The sequence below is a fragment of the Bos grunniens genome, chromosome 12 (assembly GCF_055505025.1).
Source record: "Bos grunniens cultivar Pamir isolate PY7600 chromosome 12, Bosgru_T2T1.0, whole genome shotgun sequence".
Taxonomy (NCBI): domain Eukaryota; kingdom Metazoa; phylum Chordata; class Mammalia; order Artiodactyla; family Bovidae; genus Bos; species Bos grunniens.
The window spans coordinates 76,068,099-76,090,313 of record NC_141176.1 but is presented as its reverse complement, the minus strand read 5'-3'; the positions used below and the strand labels follow the sequence as shown (position 1 = coordinate 76,090,313).

General features: G+C 39.6%; 1 pseudogene; it reads left to right on the top strand.

Annotated features, from left to right (window-relative positions):
* Positions 1 to 22,215, top strand: part of LOC147361927 (ATP-binding cassette sub-family C member 4-like) — a 67,541-nt pseudogene that overhangs the window by 22,090 nt on the left and 23,236 nt on the right.

Here is a 22,215-nt window from a genome sequence, read left to right as displayed (position 1 = left end):
GTGATTGCCATTTCCTTCTCCAGGGGATCTTCCTGACCCAGGGATCAAACCCACATCTCCTGTATTGGCATGTAGATTCTTTACCACTGAGAGACCTGGAAAGCCCAACAAGGACTAGAGAGAGCAGTTATTGAAGATAAAAAGTCTTTAAGCCAGTAATTTGATTATAGGATCAAAGTCATCTCAGAAAATATCTTTTTCTGTTACTGAATTATAAAGGAGAGGTTATAATTATGTTTATTTAAAAAGTATCACTTAGTAAAATTATCCAAACCAGGCTTCAACAATATGTGAACTGTGAACTTCCAGATGTTCAAGCTAGATTTAGAAAAGGCAGTGGACTGCTAAGTCACTTCAGTTGTGTCCAACTCTGTGCAACTGCATAGACGACAGCCCACCAGGCTCCCCCGTCCCTGGGAGTCTCCAAGCAAGAACACTGGAGTGGGTTGCCATTTCCTTCTCCAATACATGAAAGTTAAAAGTGAAAGTGAAGTTGCTCAGTCGTGTCCAACTCCTAGCGACCCCATGGACTGCAGCTTACTAGGCTTCTCCATCCATGGGATTTTCCAGGCAAGAGTACTGGAGTGGGGTGCCATTGCCTTCTCCCAAAAGGCAATGGAACCAGAGATCAAATTGCCAACATCCGTTGGATCATAAAAAAAGCAAAACAGTTCAAGAAAAACACCTAATTCTGCTGTATTGACTATACCAAAGCCTTTGCCTGTGTGGATCACAACAACCTGGAAAATTCTGAAAGAGATGAAAATACCAGACCACCTGACCTGCCTCCTAAGAAATCTATATGCAGGTTAAAAGGCAAAAATTAAAACTGGACATGGAACAAAAGACTGGTTCCAAACTGGAAAAGGATTGGTCAAGGATGTATATTGTCACCCTGCTTATTTACCTTCTATGCAGAGTACATCAAGAGAAATGCTGGACTGGATGAAGCACAAGCTGGAATCAAGATTGATGGGAGAAAAATCAATAACCTCAGATATGCAGATGACACCACCTTTATGGCAGTAAGCAAAGAACAACTTAAGAGCCTCTTGATGAAAGTTAAAGAGGAGAGTATACTATCCAAAGCAATCTATAGATTCAATGCAATCCCTATCAAGCTATCAACGGTATTTATCACAGAACTAGAACAAACAAGTTCACAATTTGTATGGAAATACCAAAAAAAAAAAAAACCCTCAAATAGCTAAAGCGATCTTGAGAAAGAAGAATGGAACTGGAGGAATCAACTTGCCTGACTTCAAACTATACTACAAAGCCACACTCATCAAGACAGTATGGTACTGGCACAAAGACAGAAATATAGATCAGTGGAATAAAATAGAAAGCCCAGAGATAAATCCATGCACCGATGGACAGCTTATCTTTGACAAAGGAGGCAAGAATATACAATGGAGAAAAGACAATCTCTTTAACAAGTGGTGCTGGAAAAACTGGTCAACCACTTGTAAAAGAATGAAACTAGAACACTTTCTAACACCATACACAAAAATAAACTCAAAATGGATTAAAGATCTAAACATAAGACCAGAAACTATAAAGCTTCTAGAGGAAAACATAGGCAAAACACTCTCTGACATAAATCACAGCAGGATCCTCTATGACCCACCTCCCAGAATACTGGAAATAGAGGCAAAAATAAACAAATGAGACCTAATTAAACTTAAAACCTTCTTTACGACAAAGGAAACTATTAGCAAGGTGAAAAGACAGCCTTCAGAATGGGAGCAAATGAAGCAATGGACAAAGAATTAATATCAAAAAATATGCAAGCAACTCCTGAAGCTCAAATTCCAGAAAAATAAATGACCCAATCAAAAAATGGGCCAAAGAACTAAACAGACATTTCTCCAAAGAAGACATGCAGATGGCTAACAAATGAAAGGTTGTTAAATCACGCAAAGACACCAGGATTCCATGCCCCCGGAGGAGGAGAATTCAATCTGGGGCCAGAGATGAGGCTTGATCACTCAGAGCTTTTTTGTAATAAAGTTTTATTAAAGTATAAAGGAGATAGAGAAAGCTTCTGACATAGCCATCAGAAGGGGGCAGAAAGAGTACCCCCCTGCTAGTTTTCAGCTGGAAGTTATATAGTCACAAGCAGTTTGTTAATCAAAGAAAGAAATGTCTTAAAATTCAGAATGGCACCAGGCCCCTTACCCATAATTTGCATTTTGGGATAATTTTGGCACCAAATGGTTTATCCTGGGCCATAAAATGATTAACTTGAATCTTGAAGAAAGGCAGACTACCGTACAAATAGTTTCATTTACATAGATTAGGGTAACAATATCTGAGTATAACATACTGGTTTGTTAAGTAGGTTCTGAGCCAAGAGGCAGAACCGACTTGAAGACAGAGTTTGGGGTAAATGCATAGTACATTAGCATAGCTTAAGACAAACATTTCCATAAGAAAAAGGCATTGGTTATCTCTAGGTTTGAGAATAGTTAACTTCAGGTGAAACCAGGTATCATTATGGCAACACAGTATTTTAAGAGAAACCTTTTAAATTTGTATAGAGAAGGAAAAAATATTGCTACTTTGTTTCCTCCTGGCACTTAAGAGAGAGAAAAATGTCTGACACTTGCAGGCTATTTCCTCCCTTTGGAGACCCCTGGCCTTCCTGCCTGTTACCCTCTCACAAACATATGAAAAGATGCTCGACATCATTCTTTATCAGAGAAATACAAATCAAAACCACAATGAGGTACCATTTCATGCCAGTCAGAATGGCTACTATCCAAAAGGCTACAAGCAGTAAATGCTGGAGAGGGCATGGAGTAAAGGGAACGCTCTTACCCTGTTGGTGGGAATGCAAACTAGTATAGCCCCTATGGAGGACAGTGTGGAGATTCCTTAAAAAACTGGAAATAGAACTGCCTTATGACCCAGAAATCCCACTACTGGGAATACACACCAAGGAAACAAAAATTGAAAGAGACACGTGTACCCCAATGTTCATCGCAGCACTGTTTATAATAGCCAGGACATGGAAGCAACCTAGATGTCCATTGGCAGAAGAATGGATAAGAAAGTTGTGGTACATATACACAATGGAATATTACTCAGCCATTAAAAAGAATACATTTGAATCAGTTCTAATGAGGTGGATGAAGCTGAAGCCTATTAGACAGAGTGAAGTAAGTCAGCAAGAAAAACGCCAATACAGTATATTAACACATATATATGGAATTTAGAAAGATGGTAACGATAACCCTGTATACGAGACAGCAAAAGAGACACTGATGTATAGAACAGTCTTATGGACTCTGTGGGAGAGGGAGAAGGTGAGAAGATTTGGGAGAATGGCATTGAGACATGTGGAATATCATGTATGAAACAAGATGCCAGTCCAGGTTCAATGCACGATACTGGATGCTTGGGGCTGGTGCACTGGGACGACCCAGAGGGATGGTATGGGGAGGGAGGAGGGAGGAGGGTTCAGGATGGGGAACACATGTATACCGGTGGTGGATTCATTTTGATATTTGGCAAAAATTTAAAATAATAATAATAATAAAAATATATATATATATAAAAAAGAAAGATGGTAATGATAACCCTATATGTGAGACAGCAAAAGAGACACAGATGTATAGAACAGTCTTTGGACTCTGTGGGAGAGGGTGAGGGTGGGATGATTTGGGAGAATAGCATTGAAACATGTGTATTATCATATGTGAAATGAATCGTCAGTCCAGGTTCGATGCATGAGACAGGGTGCTCGGGGTTGGTGCACTGGGATGACCCAGAGGGATGGGATGGGGAGGGAGGTGGGACGGGGGTTCAGGAAGGGGAACACATGTACACCCGTGGTGGATTCATGTCAATTAATGGCAAAACCACTACAATATTGTGAAGTAATTAGCTTCCAATTAAATAAATTTATATTAAATAAATAAATAAATATGCTATTCTAAGGGAAAAAAAGGAAAGTGATATATGAGAGTGAAAATGTTGGCTTAAAACTCAACATTCAGAAAACTAAGATCATGGCATCCAGTCCCATCACTTCATGGTAAATAGATGGGGAAACAAGGAAAACAGTGAGAGACTATTTTTTTGGCTCCAAAATCACCACAGATGGTGACCCCTTCCATGAAATTAAAAGATGCTTGCTTCTTGGAAGAAAAGCTATGAGCAAACTAGACACCATATTAAAAAGCAGAGACATTACTTTGCCAGCAATGATCCATCTAGTCAAAGCTACGGTTTTTCCAGTAGTCATGTATGGATGTGAGAGTTGGACTATATAGAAAGCTGAGCACTGAAGAATTGATGATTTTGAACTGTAGTGTTGGAGAAGACTCTTGAGAGTCCCATGGGCTGCAAGGAGATCCAACCAGTGAATCCTTAAAAAAATCTATCCTGAATATTCATTGGAGAGACTGATGCTGAAGCTGAAGTTCCAAAACTTTGGCCACCTGATGTGAAGAACTGACTCATTAGAAAAGACCCTGATGGTGGGAAAAATTGAAGGTGAGAGGAGAAGGCAACGACAGAGGATGAAATAGTTGGATGGCAACACCGACTTGATTGACATGAGTTTGAGTCAACTCCAGGAGTTGGTGATGGACAGGGAAGCCTTGTGTGCTACAGTCCATGGGGTCACAATGAGTTGGACACTTCCAAGTGACTGAACTGACTGATCACTTAGCAAAATTAATATTGATAACTAAAGCAAAATTTATGTAACAATTATGATTAACTTAAGTATTTTGCAACTGTTTATTACCAATTTAGCACTAGTGAGTCTTAGGTAAGATGAATCTAAAAAGAGGGAATATTCTGAAATTCACCAGCCCTTGCTGATGCTGCCACAAGATTTCCCCGATTCTTTTAAAAATCAGGACTCAGTTTCAACCCTCTGCCCACTGCCATTTGGTAGAATTTTTATTTGTCTTTAGATATCACCCTATTTGGTTTTTCTTTTTACCATGGATGTCAGCTTATTTCATGTGAATCTGTAATATATTAAACTTGGTTAGTTGCTAAGTTGTGTCTGACTCTTTTGTGACCACATGGACTGTAGCCTGCCATGCTCCTGAGTTCATAGGATTTCACAGGAAAGAATACTGGAGTGGGTTGCCATTTCCTCCTGCATGGGATATTCCAAGCCTAAGGATCAAACCCATGTCCTCTGCACTGGCAGGCAGATTTTTATCTACTGTACCATCAGGAAAGTCCCTAACAACATATCCTTTAAGAATATTGTTTTTATTTGTTAGTGAATTGTTTCTCTTAGAGTTCCTATCTGACTTATTTCTTGTGTCCTGTTCTTGCAGGAAGACTTTTAAATCGTTTCTCCAAGGACATATGGATGACTCACTGCCCCTGATATTTCAAGATTACATCCAGGTAACATACCAGTCCTGTCAGAGTTCTCACAGGAAGAGCAGAGTGCCTGTTTCTCAAGGATTTTTCACAGGGACTGAGGGTGGGCCTTTCAGTCTGGCGATGTGTTCTGTCATCTTCAGTAAAGGCCATGTTTGTAAAAGAAATGTGTGGCTGTGATTGAGAGGCTGAGTTAACATGAGTAACACTGGTGCAGGAGTGCCTACACAGTCATATCAAGGTTGGTCTGAAGAAGTGACTTGCTTGGTCAGTGGTTCTCCCTCTGCCTTTTAGGTATCTGGCATGGATCCCTTTACTATGAGTGCATTTCATAATATAGAAATAATCACCTCTCATGGAAAGATAGCCTAGATGAACTAAATTATGCATTGTATTACCACAGAGGACTAATATTTACTGCATCATTTTATTTGGATAAGGCCAGGTGTGGTTACTTAAAAAGAAAAGATTGGTAAAAAATAAGGTGAAAATAATACTTTAACTAGGATAATGCTGTTGTTTAATCTCTAAGTCTTGTCTGACTATTTTGTGACCCCATAGACTGTAGCCTGCCAGGCTCCTCTGTCCATAGGATTTCCCAGGCAAGAGTATTGGACTGGGTAGCCATTTCCTTCTCTAGGGGATCTTCCTGACCCAGGGATTAAACCCACATCTCCTGCATTGTCAGGTAGATTCTTTACCACTGAGCCACCTGAGAAGCCCAATAAGGACAATAAAGAGCAGTTATTGAAGATACAAAGGCTTTAAGCCAGTAATTTGACTATGGGATCAAAGTTATCTCAGAAAATGTCTTGTTTGTTTTTGGTTTGCAGTTTTCTTTTCATGCGTTGATTGCTCTGTCTTAAGGTTTCTTAAGGGGAAAAAAAAGAAAAGAAATACTCACAGACATACCTTTTATTCAGCCTTTGTTTTGTCTGCGAACTTGAGGTTCCAAAAAATGTTGTTGGGTCATCTCAATTCTCATCTCCTCATTCAGTATTGTTGCTTGTATGGGGTGTTTTATTCTGTTGTTTAATTCTATTTGTTTTTTGGTTATTAAGGCTGTGGGGAACTTTCGTTTTCTTTCCAAGTGTTAATTTTGGGAATGAAAGGAATTTATCAAAAGCTGCACGCAGAAATGCAGCAATGAACTTTGAAATGCAAACAGCCTATGAACAAAGGCTTCTTTAGCTTACCAATGAGAATTAACCTGAGACTCAGAGAACTTTAATTGCAAAAAAAGAAGAAGAAAAAAAAAAAAAAAAAAAGATTTTTTTTCTTTTCTGCAAACTTGCTTTATAAATGTGCCCTGCTGGGATTAGCTGCTTAATTTATCCCCAGAAACAATCTTTCCCTAAAAACAGTGTCACATTTTGACAGTGATTATGAATTACTTTGAAAAGATTTTGTGGTCCGCTCCTCGGGTCGTTCTGGCCTCTGGGCCCGGGTACCTCAGTACTTTCCGCTGTACCCAGGGACTCACTCCGCATTTTGACTCTCTCCGGGGCTCGGAGCCACCGGCGGTGCGTCTTGGTGGCGCCGCCCGGGCCGAGGCCCGAAGAGAAAAAAATCTTGAAAAAAAAAAAAAAAAAAAGATTTTGTGAACATTTCTGTTTCTTTGCTATGGTAAGCTAGCTCAAGGTTGGGTATCCACTGTGTGCTTAGCACATGGTTAGTTACCAGCCATAATCAGAATTCATCACATATTTTCACATGACATATGGAGGGACATGGTTTTTCCAGTGGTCATGTATGGATGTGAGAGTTGAACTGTGAAGAAAGCTGAGAGCCAAAGAATTGATGCTTTTGAACTGTGGTGTTGGAGAAGACTCTTGAGAGTCCCTTGGACTGCAAGGAGATCCAACCAGTCCATTCTGAAGGAGATCAGTCCTGGGTGTTCATTGGAAGTACTGATGCTAAAGCTGAAACTCCAATACTTTGGCCACCTTATGTGAAGAGCTGATTCATTGGAAAAGACCCTGATGCTGGGAGGGATTGGGGGCAGGAGGAGAAGAGGACGACAGAGGATGAGATGGCTGGATGGCATCACCGACTCAATGGACATGAGTTTGAGTAAACTCCGGGAGTTGGTGATGGACAGGGAGGTCTGGCGTGCTGCGATTCATGAGGTGGCAAAAGGTTGGACATGACCTAGCGACTAAACTGAACTGAACTGATGGAGGGACAGTGATAGATGCTACCTGATTTCAGTAGGAGACATTTTTATGAATGAGGAGAGAAAATTCTAGTCTCACTGATTTTCAGCCCTAGCTTTCCTATTATTTTACCTTTTTAGAGATTGATGTACCTTACACTAACTTTTGTGTGTGAAAGACTAGTTAGTGGTTGAGGTTTATTTTTTCCAGTTATCCTGGCCACATTTGTTAAAAAACTTTTTTGTATTGAACTGGCATTTTGATTATAAATCCTTTGAATCTATTTAATGAAGTCTGTGTCTGTATATTTTGTTCCACTAATCTATTTATTCTTATATCAATTCCGCAGTTTTGGTTATTGTGCATTTTCATAAAAGATGAAGTACATAGACTAAATCCTCTAACTTTGTACTCCTTTGTCAAGATTATTTCAATCATCCTGGATTCTTTTCTGTGTAAATTTTAGAAACCTTTCAATTTCTTTTTTCATAAAAGCAAATTGATAGTTTTATTAATATTTCCTTTTAACTGTAGATTATTTGAGGAATCTGAAAGTGAAAGTTGCTCAGTCATGTCTGACTCTTTGCAACCCATGGACTATATTCCAGGCCAGAATACTACAGTGGGTAGCCTTTCCCTTCTCCAGAAGATCTTCCCAACCCAGGGATCAAACCCAGGTCTCCCACATTGCAGGCGGATTCTTTACCAACTGAGCCACAAGGGAAGCTCAAGGATACTGGAGTGGGTAGTGGGTATCCACTGAAGTGGATCCCTTCTCCAGTGGATCTTCCCAACACAGGAATTGAACTGGGGTCTCCTGCATTGCAGGCAGATTTAAGGAATCTAAGTCTTAACAGTCTTGAGTCTGCAACTGTGAATATGGTATCTTTCTCCACTTATCTAGGTATTGTTTAATTTCATAAATGCTTTGTAATTTTTAATATCAACATCTTACACTTCTCTGATTAAATTTATTCATACATATTAGCTTTTTCACTGTGTTATTGGATTGTTTTTTTAATTAATTATTTTTGACTGTGCTGGGTCTTTGTTGCTATGCATGGGCTTTCTGTAGTTACTGTGCATGGGCTTCTCATTGTGGTAGTTTTTCTTATTGCAGAGCATGGGCTCTAGGGCACATGGTCTTCAGTAGCTGTAGTGTGCAGGTTCAGTAGTTGCAGTACTTTGGTTCTAAAGCACGGGCTCAGTAGTTGTGGCCATGGAGTTAGTTGCTGCTTGTTATGTGTACTCTTCCAGAACCAGGGACTGAATCCATGTGCCCTGCTTTGGCAGGTAGATTCTTATCCACTTGGACCACCAGGGAAGTTCTATTAGATTTTTTTTTTTTTAATACTATTATTCAACTGCTTGTTGCTAGTCTGTAGAAATACAGTTGATTTATTTATGAATTCATTTTGCATTGCCTGGAGTTCATTACTTTTTTTTTAAATTCTGTAGAATTTTGTACACATACAATCATGTCAGTGGTAAATAATGACAGTTTTGTTTCTTCATTTCCAGTATTTATGAGTTTTATTTGCTTTTCTTGACTTATTGTTGTGGCTAGACCTTCTAGTACAATGTTTAATAGAAGTAATTAAATAACACACTCTTGTATGCTTAGGGCAAAATCAGTATTTCTTCATTACAAATGATATTAACTACAGTTTTTAAGGTAGATACCTATTATCAGTTTGAAAGCATTTCCTTTAATTTCTTCATTGCTAAGAATTGTACTTATTTTTTTTTAATGAAAAAAAGATGTTGAATTTGGACAAATACTTTTTCTACATCTCTTCAGATAATCATATAATTGTTTAACTCTTTTAATGTGAATTATAGTGACTGGTATTTGAAGGTTAAACTTGCATTCCTTGAATAATCTTTACTTGATCAAAATGTAACCTCATTTTATACATCATTAGCTTGTTAACATTTTGTCAAGAATTTTGGTATCTGTTGTTCATGAAGGATATTGGTCTGTAATTTGCTTTTCTTAAAATATTTTGTCAGCTTTTGGTATCAGAATTATGCAGTACTCATGAGAAGACATGGGAAAAGTTTCCATTTTGTGGTGGTCACTTTAATGTGTCAACTTGACCAAACTACATTCCCCAGTTATTCATAAATGATCTGTATGTTGCTCTGTAGGTATTTTGTAGATGTGATTAAAGTCCATAATCAGTTAATTTTAAGTGTGATTATCCTGGATAGTTCCATGGACACAGTTCCATTAATTGAAATGCTCTAAGAGCTATGGCTTCCCTGAAGAAAATAAGAAATTCTTTCTGAGGATAACAGCATCCTGCCCAAGAATTCCAGCCTGTTCTTTGTAACAAGCCAGCCCTGAGGATTTTGGACTTGCCTAGCCAAGTCTGATTGTGGAGTATTATCTTTTTTTATATTATTATGTTCAACTCATTAGTATGTTGTATGGTAAATTTTCCCTTCTTTTTTTTTTCTTTAATATTTCATGGTGATTTCAAAGAACCAGGCTTTGTGCCTATTGAGGTTTCTACTTAGAAGTTGTTGTCGTTTTTTTTTTTTTTTTTTTTTTAATTTCATTCAGGTCTACTTTTTTTCTTATTTCCATTCTTATATATGCTGGATTTTTAAATTATAAGATGAATCTGAATACCTTTGAATTTTAGCTTTTTTAAAAAAACTTTTATTCAAAAAATTTTAATTTTATTGGAGTACAGTTGATTTACAATGTTGTGTTAGTTTCAGGTGTACAGCAAAGTGATTCAATTATACATATATTCATTCTTATTTTAGACTCTTTTCTCGTATAGATTACCACAGAATATTAGTAGAGTTATCTGTGCTATTATTAAGCTATGCTTTGTAAAATTAGCAAATAAATGCATCCAGTCTTGAATTTTATAATAAACTTGAATCCTGACCAATGGTAGAAAGGAAGCTACTGATCAATGAGATATACTGAACACGAAGGAGGAAGTGCACCATGTTTCCCTAATGCTTTCTGTTGTGCTGGTTAACAGACTATAAATTAACCCCCACCTTTAACTCTTCAGTGGAGTTAGCTGTGACTCTCAGTTGTGAGCTGACTGAAGAATATACAGGTCCCAGAGTTGGTGTGGTTGTGAAAAGCTATAAGGCAGCCAAATGAGTGGTTAAGAGTGTGGTTAATGTATCCCAAAGAAAGGACAAGCTTAGAAAATCTTAGTCTTAAGGTTTGTATAGATCTCATCATACAGATAAGACACCCCAATGTTTTATAATGTTCTGACTTAACAGAGTTAACCAAGGTGGGTGAGATCAAAGTAAACAGAGGTGATAAAACAAGGATCTTGGAACCAGAGCTGATCTCTGAATTTCTTGAGACATGAAGGATACCATATAAGCTTACATGCAGACCAAATACTGACTCTAGGTTCAGTTCAGTTCAGTCACTCAGTCGTGTCCAACTCTTTGCAAGCCCATGAATTGCAGCACGCCAGGCCTCCCTGTCCATCACAAACTCCTGGAGTTCACTCAAACTCATGTCCATCAAGTCAGTGATGCCATCCAGCCATCTCATCCTTTGTTGTTCCCTTCTCCTCCTGCCCCCAATCCCTCCCAGCATCAGAGTCTTTTCCAATGAGTAAACACTTTGCATGAGCTGGCCAAAGTATTGGAGTTTCAGCCTTAGCATCAGTCCTTCTAATGAACACCCAGGACCGATCTCCTTTAGAATGCACTGGTTGGATCTCCTTGCAGTCCAGGGGACCTTCAAGAGTCTTCACCACAGTTAAAAAGCATCAATTCTTTGGTGCTCAGCTTTCTTCACAGTCCAACTCTCACATCCATACATGACCACTGGAAAAGCCATAGCCTTCTCTAGATGGACTTTTGTTGGCAAAGTAATATCTCTGCTTTTGAATATGCTATCTAGGTTGGTCATAACTTTCCTTCCAAGGAGTAAGCGTCTTTTAATTTCATGGCTGCAGTCACCATCTGTAGCGATTTTGGAGCCCAAAAAAATAAAGTCTGCCACTGTTTCCACTGTTTCCCCATCTATTTCCCATGAAGTGATGGAACCAGAGGCCATGATCTTAGTTTTCTGAGTGTTGAGCTTTAACCCAACTTTTTCACTCTCCTTTTTCACTTTCATCAAGAAGCTTTTTAGTTCCTCTTCACTTTCTGCCATAAGGGTGGTGTCATCTGCATATCTGAGGTTAATGATATTTCTCCCAGCAATCTTGATTCCAGCCTGTGCTTCTTCCAGCCCAGCGTTTCTCATGATGTCCTCTGCATATAAGTTAAATAAGCAGGGTGACAATATCCAGCCTTGATGTATTCCTTTTCCTATTTGGAACCAGTCTGTTGTTCCATGTCCAGTTCCAACTGTTGCTTCCTGACCTGCATATAGGTTTCTCAAGAGGCAGGTCAGGTGGTCTTATATTCCCATCTCTTTCAAAATTTTCCACAGTTTATTGTGATCCACACAGTTAAAGGCTCTGATTGTTATGATTAAGAGCTTACCTTTAAAAGCCTTCAATGTTTTCTTTTGCTTCTGTTCATCCTGTAATTGAAGGGTAATGGGTATCTTTGGATAGGAATTACATTGTATTTCTTAATCCTTTCAGAATTTCAGTAGTCTGTTCAGAGTTTTATTGCCTCCACAAGAATCTTGCTTAGCCAGCAGCACAATCTATGTGATAGTAATTTCACTGACAAGTTATTATCTTTTATAATCTCTCCTACACCCACATCCATAAACTACTGACTAAAACTAGTCATCCTCTTGCCTCTTAACTCACAAGGAAATCTTGTCTCACAAGGAAATGGATGATTTGTACTTACCACAACTTGAAACAGACTTCTTAAGAGTCAAATTGCAGAATGAAAATCTCAGAAATTCTTTTGAGGTGTTAGTAGTCTCAATGATCCTGATTCTGTTTTTTAATTCAGTTCAGTTCAGTCTCTCAGTCATGTCCAACACATTGCAACCCCATGAACCTCAGCACTCCAGGCCTCACTGTCCATCACCAACTCTCAGAGTTTACCCAAACTCTTGTGCATTGAGGCAGTGATGCCATCCAGCCATCTCATCCTCTGTCCTCGCGTTCTGTTCCCACCCTCAATCTTTCCCACCATCAGGGTCTTTTCAAATGAGTCAGCTCTTTGCATCAGGAGGCCAAAGTATTGGAGGTTCACCTTCAACAATAGACCTTCCAATGAACACCCAGGACTGATCTCCTTTAGGATGGACTGGTTGGATCTCCTTGCAGTCCAAGAGACTATCAAAAGTCTTCTCCAACACCACAGTTCAAAAGCATCAATTCTTCAGTTCTCAGCTTCTTTGTAGTCCAAATCTCACATCCATACATGACTACTGGAAAAACCATAGCCTTGACTAGATGGACATTTGTTGGCAATGTAATTTCTCTGCTTTTTAATATGCTGTCTAGGTTGGTCAAAACTTTTCTTCCAAGGAGTAAGTGTTGTTTTATTTCATGGCTGCAATCACTATCTGAAATGATTTTAGGGCCCGCAAAAATATAGTATGCCACTCTTTCCACTGTTTCTCCATCTATTCGTCATGAAGTGATGGGACCAGATGCCATGATCTTAGTTTTATGAATGTTGAGCTTTAAGCCAACTTTTTCACTCTCCTCATTCACTTTCATCAACAGGCTCTTTAGCTCTTCTTCACTTTCTGCAATAAGGGTGGTGTCATCTTCATATATGAGGTTATTGATATTTCTCCCAGCCATCTTGATTCCAGCTTGTGCTTCATCCAGCCCAGAGTTTCTCCTGATGTACTCTGCATATAAGTTAAATAAGCAGGGTGACAATATATAGTCTTTTCCTGTTTGGAACCAGTCTGTTGTTCCATGTCCAGTTCTAACTGTTGCTTCCTGACCTGCATACAGATTTCTCAGGAGGCAGGTCAGCTGGTCTGGTATTCGCAATTACTGAAGAATTTTCCACAGTTTATTGTGAGCCATACAGTCAAAGGCTTTGGCATAGTCAATAAAGCAGTAATAGATGTTTTCCTGAAACTATCTTGCTTTTTCAATGACCCAGCAGATTTTGGCAATTTAATCTTTGGTTCCTCTGCCTTTTCTAAAACCAGCTTGAACATCTGGAAGTTCACGGTTCACATATTGCTGAAGCCTGGCTTGCAGAATTTTGAGCATTACTTTATTAGCATTTGAGATGAGTGCAATTGTGTGGTAGTTTGAGCATTCTTTGGCATTGCTTTTCTTTGGGATTGGAATGAAAACTGACCTTTTCCAGTCCTGTGGCCACTGCTGAGTTTTCCAGATTTGCTGGCATATTGAGTGCAGCACTTTCACAGCATCATCTTTCAGGATTTGAAACAGCTCAACTCGAATCCCATCAGCTCCACTAGCTTTGTTCATAGTGATGCTTCCTAAGGCCCACGTGACTTCACATTCCAGGATGTCTGGCTCTAGGTAAGTGATCACACCATTGTGATTATCTGGGTCATGAAGATCTTTTTTGTACAGTTCTTCTGTGTATTCTTGCCACCTCTTCTTAATATCTTCTGCTTCTGTTAGGTCCATACCATTTCTGTCCTTTATTGAGCCCATCTTTGCATGAAATGTTCCTTTAGTATCTCTAATTTTCTTGAAGAGATCCCTAGTCTTTCCCATTCTGTTGTTTTCCTCTATTTCTTTGCACTGACCACCGAGGAAGGCTTTCTTATCTCTCCTTGCTATTCTTTGGAACTCTAGATTCAAATGGGTATATCTTTCCTTTTCTCCTTTGCTTTTGGCTTCTTGTCTTTTCACAGCTATTTGTAAGGCCTCCTCAGACTACCATTTTGCATTTCTTTTTCTTCAGGATGGTCCTGATCCCTGTCTCCTGTACAATGTCATGAACTGTTCATAGTTCATAGTTCATCAGGCACTCTGTCTATTAGATCTAGTCCCTTAAATCTATTTCTCACTTCCACTGTATAATCATAAGGGAATTGATTTATGTCATACCTGAATTGTCTAGTGGTTTTCCCTGCTTCCTTTAATTTCAGCCTGAATTTGGCAATAAGGAGTTCATGATCTGAGCCACAGTCAGCTCCCAGTCTTGTTTTTGCTGACTGTATAGAGCTTCTCCATCTTTGGATGCAAAGAATATAATCAGTTTGATTTTGGTGTTGACACTCTGATGATGTCTATGTGTGGTGTCTTCTCTTGTGTTGTTGGAAGAGGGTGTTTGCTATGATCAGTGTGTTCTCTTAGCAAAACTCTATTAGCCTTTGCCCTGCTTCATTCTGTCCTCCAAGGCCAAATTTGCCTGTTACTCCAGGTGTTTCTTGACTTCCTACTTTTGCATTCCAGTCCCCTATAATGAAAAGGACATCTTTTTTGGGTGTTAGTTCTAGAAGGTCTTGTAGGTCTTCATATAACCATTCAAGTTCAGCTTCTTCAGCATTACTGATTGGGACATATAGTTGGATTACTTGATATTGAGTGGTTTGCCTTGGAAATGAACAGAGATCATTGTGTCATTTTTTAGATTGCACCCAAGTACTGCGTTTCAGACTCTTTTGTTGACTATGATGGCTACTCAATTTCTTCCAAGGGATTCTTGCCCACAGTAGTAGATATAATTGTCATCTGAGTTAAATTCACCCATTCTAGTCCATTTTACTTCACTGATCCTAAAATGTCTACATTCACTCTTGCCATCTCCTGTTTGATCATTTTTCATTTGTCTTGATTCATAGACCTAACATTCCAGGTTCCTATGCAATATTCATCTTTACAGCATTGCAGCTTGCTTCTATCACCAGTCACATCCACAACTGGGTGTTATTTTTGCTTTAGCTCTGTCTCTTCATTCTTTCTGGAGTTATTTCTCCACTGATCTCCAGTAGCATATTGGGCACCTTCCCACCTGGTGAGTTCAACTTTCAGTGTCCTTTTTGCCTTTTAATACTGATCATGGGGTTCTCCAGGCAAGAATACTGAAGTGATTTGCCATTCCCTTCTCCAGTGGAACATATTTTGTCAGAACTCTCCACCATGACCTGCCCGTCTTGGGTGGCCCTACAGAACATGGCTCATAGTTTCATTAAGTTAGATAAGGCTGTCATCCTTGTGATTAGATTGGTTAGTTTTCTGTGATTGTGGGTTTCAGTCTGTCTGCCCTCTGATGGAGAAGGATAAGAGGCTTATGGAAGCTTCCTGATGGGATAGTATGTCTGAGGGGATACTGGGTCTTGTTCTAATGGGTGGGGCCATGCTCAATAAATCTGTAATCCAATTTTCTGTCAATGGGTTGAGCTGTTTCCCTCCCTGCTATTTCCCTGGGGCAAAACTATGGTGGAGGTAATGAAGATAATAGTGACTTCCCTCAAAAGGTCCCATGCATATACTGCTACAGTCCATGCGCCGAACCCTGCAGCAGGCCACCACCGACCCACACTTTTCTCTGGAGACTCTCAGACACCCACAGGAAAGTCTGGGACAGTGTTCTGTGGGGTCACTGTTCCTTTCTCCTGGGTCCTTGTGCACAAGGTTCTGTTGTGCCCTCCAAGAGTCTATTTCCCAGTCCTGTGTAAGTTCTGGCAGCTCTATAGTGGGGTTAATGGCGACCTCCCACAAGAGGATTTATGCCATACCAAGGCAATGGCAACCCACTCCAGTACTCTCGCCTGGAAAATCCCATGGACGAAGGAGCTTGGTGGGCTGCAGTCCATGGGGTCGCTAAGAGTGGGACACGACTGAGCGACTTCACTCTCACTTTTCACTTTCCTGCATTGGAGAGGAAATGGCAACCCACTCCAGTGTTCTTGCCTGGAGAATCCCAGGGGCGGGGGAGCCTCATGGGCTGACGTCTATGGGGTCATACAGAGTTGGACACGACTGAAGTGACTTAGCAGCAGCAACACCCAGAACCCCTGTCCCTGCCAGGGGATGACTGCCAACCCGTACCTCCACAGGAGACACTCAAACACAGTTCTTTCTCAGTCTCTGTGAGGTCCCTGGGTCCTGGTGCTCACAAGGTTTGTTTCAGCCCTCTGAGCATCTCTGGCGGGAATGCGGTTTAATTCTAAGCGTGAATTCACCCCTCCTACCATCCTTTGCCCTTGAATGTGGGGGTATCTCCTCACAGCTGCTCCAGTGCCTACTGGGGTTTCTCTGACCTTGGATGTGGGTATCTCCGTATGGCTGGTCCAGTGAAGTGCAGCTGCTACTCCTGACCTTGGACATGGGATATCTATTCACAGCTGCTCCAGCCCCTTGCAGCCCATGTACGAATGGAGTGAGCCAAAGTATGGATATTTATTTGCATAAAATAAGGAGAATATATATTTTACTGCTGTTTATAGAAAACGTTCTTTGGCACACACTTCAAACAGACTATCAGGAACAAAATCCCTTGGAATTAAGTTTAAAGTTACATGTAGGTAGATACCTAGGAATTCCTATAGAACTGTAAGCAGTTTGGAAATTAAATGCCAAGGAGGCAAACAGATCCTTGTATTTATTTCAAACTGTGCTTGAGAAAGGACTATGTTAAAGTCTGCAGTATTAGTATACAGTGTTAACTCTATATGGAGAAACTTCCTGGTGAAATTTTAACATTTTTACCATCATCCAAATACACATGTTAATCATTTAAACTACTCAGCCTAATTTTGTGTCCTTGGAGTTTATGTATTTTTTTAAATTAGATTTTTTGTGCCCCCGCCCCAAGTCATTTTGCTTTTTGGGATTAGAACTCATCTTTCTTATAAAGAAATATTTTTATTTTTTAAAGTACAGTTCTTAAACTGACACTTTAGTGTCTTCTATTAGTGAGCACTTTAAGAATCAGTCTGCTCTCTGAACTGAGCAGGCTGTTATTACCTAACTAGCTGGGAATCTAGAACTGGTCCCCTCATGAGAGAGACCAGATACGACCCCAAGAAACCCAACAAAATTAGAAAATGCAGACAGAAGGGAAAATATATAAAAGAGGAGTATATTTAGATATTAATTTTTTAAATGTGAATTTTACCTCTATATGTGATACAGTGTCAGGAAGAAATTAAAAGAACAGTCTTGAGGTCAAAATGAAAGAATTATCTGAATTTGGGCAAGTCAATAAACCTCTCTGAGCATCATTGCAAAGTTTCCCACTTTGTAAATGAAGAAGGTAATCCCTCCTACTTATATTGATGTGAGAATGAGATTAAATGAAGCCTGTGAAATACTTGAGACATGGGATTCCTGATAAGCCTTATGAAATGTCATCTGTTATTGGTATTTGGGTGTGTTTGGTAACCATCACTTCTTTGCTTGTTGGCTAGATTTAGAGAATTGTGGAACTTATGTGTAATGAGAAAACTTGTCATGGCCTCTAGCAATAAAGCAAGGTCTTATTTTTCAAAGTTTTTGGTTGGGGATGTTTTTAAATAAAACCATTAGCATTTCCACAAACATTGTTTGCTTTGCTTTTTTAAAAAAATATATATATACTTCATGTACAATTCATTTAGATGCCAGTGTGGCTTGTCATAAACAGCTGCTCATAGCACAGAATCCTTTCAGAGGATGAAAGGTGCTCATGAGACTTCCTCCCATAGGTGGTGGTGACCTGTTGTCTACCTTAGTCATCCTGACGTCCTAACCAGGCTACTTACCTGCACCAAGAATGCCAACCTGAAGTGGACACAGTTGAATTTCCTGAGATTCACAAGTTTACAAAATCTAGATTTTGTACTTCCATTGGTATCAATATGCCAATTCATGGTGCATAAAATACAAAATGTGAAATTGGTCTTCTGTTGGACTATATTGAATAATCTGGTTTGGTTTTGTTGATTCAGAAGTCCACCACTCTCCCCCTTAGTTGCCCATAAATGCCCAGGAGTTTCAAAACAGTAAGTCTGAACCAATAAAAAGGACAACTGGAAAGAGAAAGAAGATATGGAATAAGAAAAGAAACATCTCAAAAATGTTACTTGCTGCCATATCCCTAAGGTTATCAATCTTTGGAAGGCCTAGAATTGAGTAGATAATACAGAGAGGACAAAAGTTGTAGTAGTCATGAAGTATACTGGTAATATTATTTTAAAATCATATCTTTAAACAAAATAGACCTCAGAAGCAATTTTCACTGTGACCAGAGAAAAACCACAATACCTTTGGTACATGTGATATCATTACCACATCTAGGCCTTGTGGTTCAGCTAGTAAAGAACCCACCTGCAATGTGGGAGACCTGGATTTGATCCCTGGGTTGGGAAGATCCCCTGGAGAAGGGAAAGGCTACCCACTCCAGTATTCTGGCCTAGAGAATTCTATGGACTGTATAGTCCATGGGGTCACAAAGAGTCAGACACGACTGAGCGACCTTCACTAAACTAAACTAAAGGAAAAATAGCACCTGCTCTGATGTGTCCTTGGATTAACGCTAAGCTGTTCTAGTGGTTAGAGTGAGTTGCCTCTTGGAGTCCAACTTCATGAGATTCTTAAGATTCTTTGGGCCCATAAGGCTTTGAATACCTTATCCGTCCTCCCCTGACTGCTGGCATCCAGAACACACTGAAGGGTGATAATGATGGAGTTAGAGTTTTTATTTGTTATGTATGAACTGGTTAGCACTTTATGTGAATTACCTCATTTAATTCCCACCACCATCCTTTTATGTTGTTGGTATATCCCAGTTTTTACTAAGATTGAGAGTGAGGTGTAGAGTCTTACTTTCTGTGTTTGTTCAAGAAGGTTAGCCCTAAATGCTGTCTCAGCACAATACTGGGCTAGTGGAATTTTCCCTTCAGATGTAGGTTGTCATTCTCTACAAACTAAATAATTTTTCTGAATTGTGAAAAATCACCATTTTCACACAAGTGTAAGATTTCATCTAAGAATTTTTTTATTTGTTCATGTGGATTCATAGACTTTGGATAGAATTTCCCAAATGGTGTGCTCCAAAGGGGAAATATATAAAAATAATTATTCTACTTATTTTGAGGGGCATCAGAACTTGGGTCACTTTCGGTCAGTATGGTATTTTCTATATACCCATTATTCTTTCTGTGCCTGTGTGACAGAAGTACAGAAACATTGCCCATAGTGATGTGGACCATCAGATGGGCCTGAAATCCAATCAGTTGGGGGAATTGTGTGTGTATCTTGAGTTGGACTTTTTAAAATTCCTGGGAAGGTCTGAGAAAGAAATGAGATTGGCTTTAAGGAAGGGGTGTTTATTGCACACTAGAATCTTTTGTTTCCTTCTGTAGATGTTGATTTTTTTTCCCCTTAGATGCAATTTTCATCTTCTACCGACTTCTATAAGGGGTTTGAGATAACTGACAATAAAAGACTCACAAATCTATGCTTCCCAGCCAGGCTGAAAGGGCTCAGGAAGCTAGCTGGCCTTGTTGGCCTTTAAATCGCACACTGGATGGCCTGGCCCCAGCTACCCTCACCGAGCTGTACAAAGAAGGATGCTCCTGGCTCTCGTCAGCCTCCCAGGAGAGGGAAGAATTGAGTATTGTTAATAACTACGGACTGGAGACCTTTTGGAGCAAAAAGGAAGACAGTCTTGAGTCTTTCTTATTATGGGTTGTAAATATCACATAACGAACGAGTGCATGTGATGCTGGAAACTTGTAAAGAGGAACTGCTCATGACTGAAAAGCCTAAGACAGATGTATCTTTCAAGTTCTTATCGAGAAAATGACTATGAAGAAAATCATGGGTCAGGAAGACCAGTGGAAAACTCCCTAGGAGAGAGCCATAGAAAATGTACACTTCAGAAGAGAGATATAATCAGAGAACTCAAAAAAGGAAAATATATCATGTATGCCCTCAGAAGGGTAAAAAGATTTTTATTCATGTGCATGAGATTACTCAAACAGATGATCAGATATACAAGTGCCTTGAACGTGAGCAAAACTTTTGTGAAAACTTAGCTCTTATTATGTGCAAGAGAACCCACACTGGGGAGAAACCTTATAGATGTGATATGTGTGAGAAAACCTTTATCCAAAGCTCAGATCTTATTTCACATCAGAGGATCCACAGTTATGAGAAACCTTATAAATGTAGCAAATGTGAGAAGAGCTGTAGAGAGCTTCAGCTGTAGTTCAGACTTTATTGTGCATCAAAGAATTCACATGGAAGAGAAACCACATCAGTGGTCTGCATGTGACAGTGGCTTTCTCCTAGGCATGGACTTCGCTGCCCAACAGAAAATGAGAACTCAGACAGAGGAGCTGCATTATAAATACAGTGTCTGTGATAAAAGCTCTCATCAGAGCTCAGCCCTTCTTCAACATCAGACAATCCACTTCCGTGAAAAACCATATACCTGTAATGTGGCTGAGAAACGTCTTGAGCTCAGCCCTCCCCATGTATCAGAAGCCTCACAGATGTCTTGACCAGACAAGAAGTTATTATACCATAAAAAAAAAAAAAAGATGTATTTACAATGTAAGAGAACTCATTTAAGATGGAGAACTCAAAGCAAATCTCAGACTTTCCTCAAAGCTCAGACTTTATTGGGGACCAGAAAATCTGCAGTTGTAGGAACTTGAGAAATGGTTTGACCAGAGAGCTGTCTTTACAGAACCGTATCAATCACTCCAGTGAGAAACCTTACAAATGCCCTGAGTTTTTGGAAAACCTCAGTCCAAGCTCATGTCTGATCACCCACAAGAGGATTTATACAGGTGGGAAACTTACAAGTTCAGTGAATGTGAGAAAGCTGTTTAGCAATGCTCACCTCTCATCATTCCAAGAGAATTCAGAGGATGATATTTTTTTAATGCCCTGTGAAACAGTGCTTCAGACAGTATGTACGCCTCATTGGACGTCAGAAAGCCCCACTGGAAAGAAACCCCAACAGTTGTGAAAAAAGCCTCTTAACATAACTGCGACTTTATTACCTATCAGAGAAGCCATACGGGTGAAAATTTGTGTATTTGCCTTGAATGTGGCAAAAGCATTAAGTGGAGAGATTTCTTGGGTTTGCAACCCATGCCACCCCACCCCCCACCCCCGCCAAAAAAAAAATCTGATGAAGGACCTTATGAATTCTCAGAATGAGAAAAACTTCTGTCAATGATCAGTTCTTGTACACCAGGGAACTTGTATAAGTGAAAGACCCTATAAATAACCCTAAGTCTGGGGGGAAAAAATCCTTGCAGGAAATCTCTACCTTATTGGGCCCCAAAGAAACTACTCTGGAGAGCATTTTGTAGACCTCTATAGAGGTCTAAATGGACTGTGTACATTTAATAAGTATGAGAAGAACTGTTCTCATAGTTAGTTGACCCCTGTAGTAGAGATGACTTTTAATGGAGTTGACATGCAAACCGTTTTGTTTAGATTCCCAGAAACGTGTTCTGGGAAGAGCTAGGGCAGGTCAGAGTAGGCCTGATGGGTAACTCAGGTAAAGATGTTTTTCTTTTATCTGAACCACTGAATGATTGCTTTACTTGGAGTTTTTAAAATTTGGAACTCGAATAAAAGGAAGGACTGTAATTGAGGGAAAAAAAAAAAAAGACTCACAAATCTATTTATGTATAAATGTAAACTCATACACTGTGTGTGTGTGTGTGTGTGTGTAATATCCAATCCACAATGAGGGTGGTTATAATATTACCTACAAGTATAAATAAACCTGTTAGAGACATCCTCTTTGAATTGCTTCAGAATATAGGAGCATGAAATCTGAAGGACCTAACCTAACTAGGAAGCATGTGAAAGCATTAGTAATGGGTCTTCAA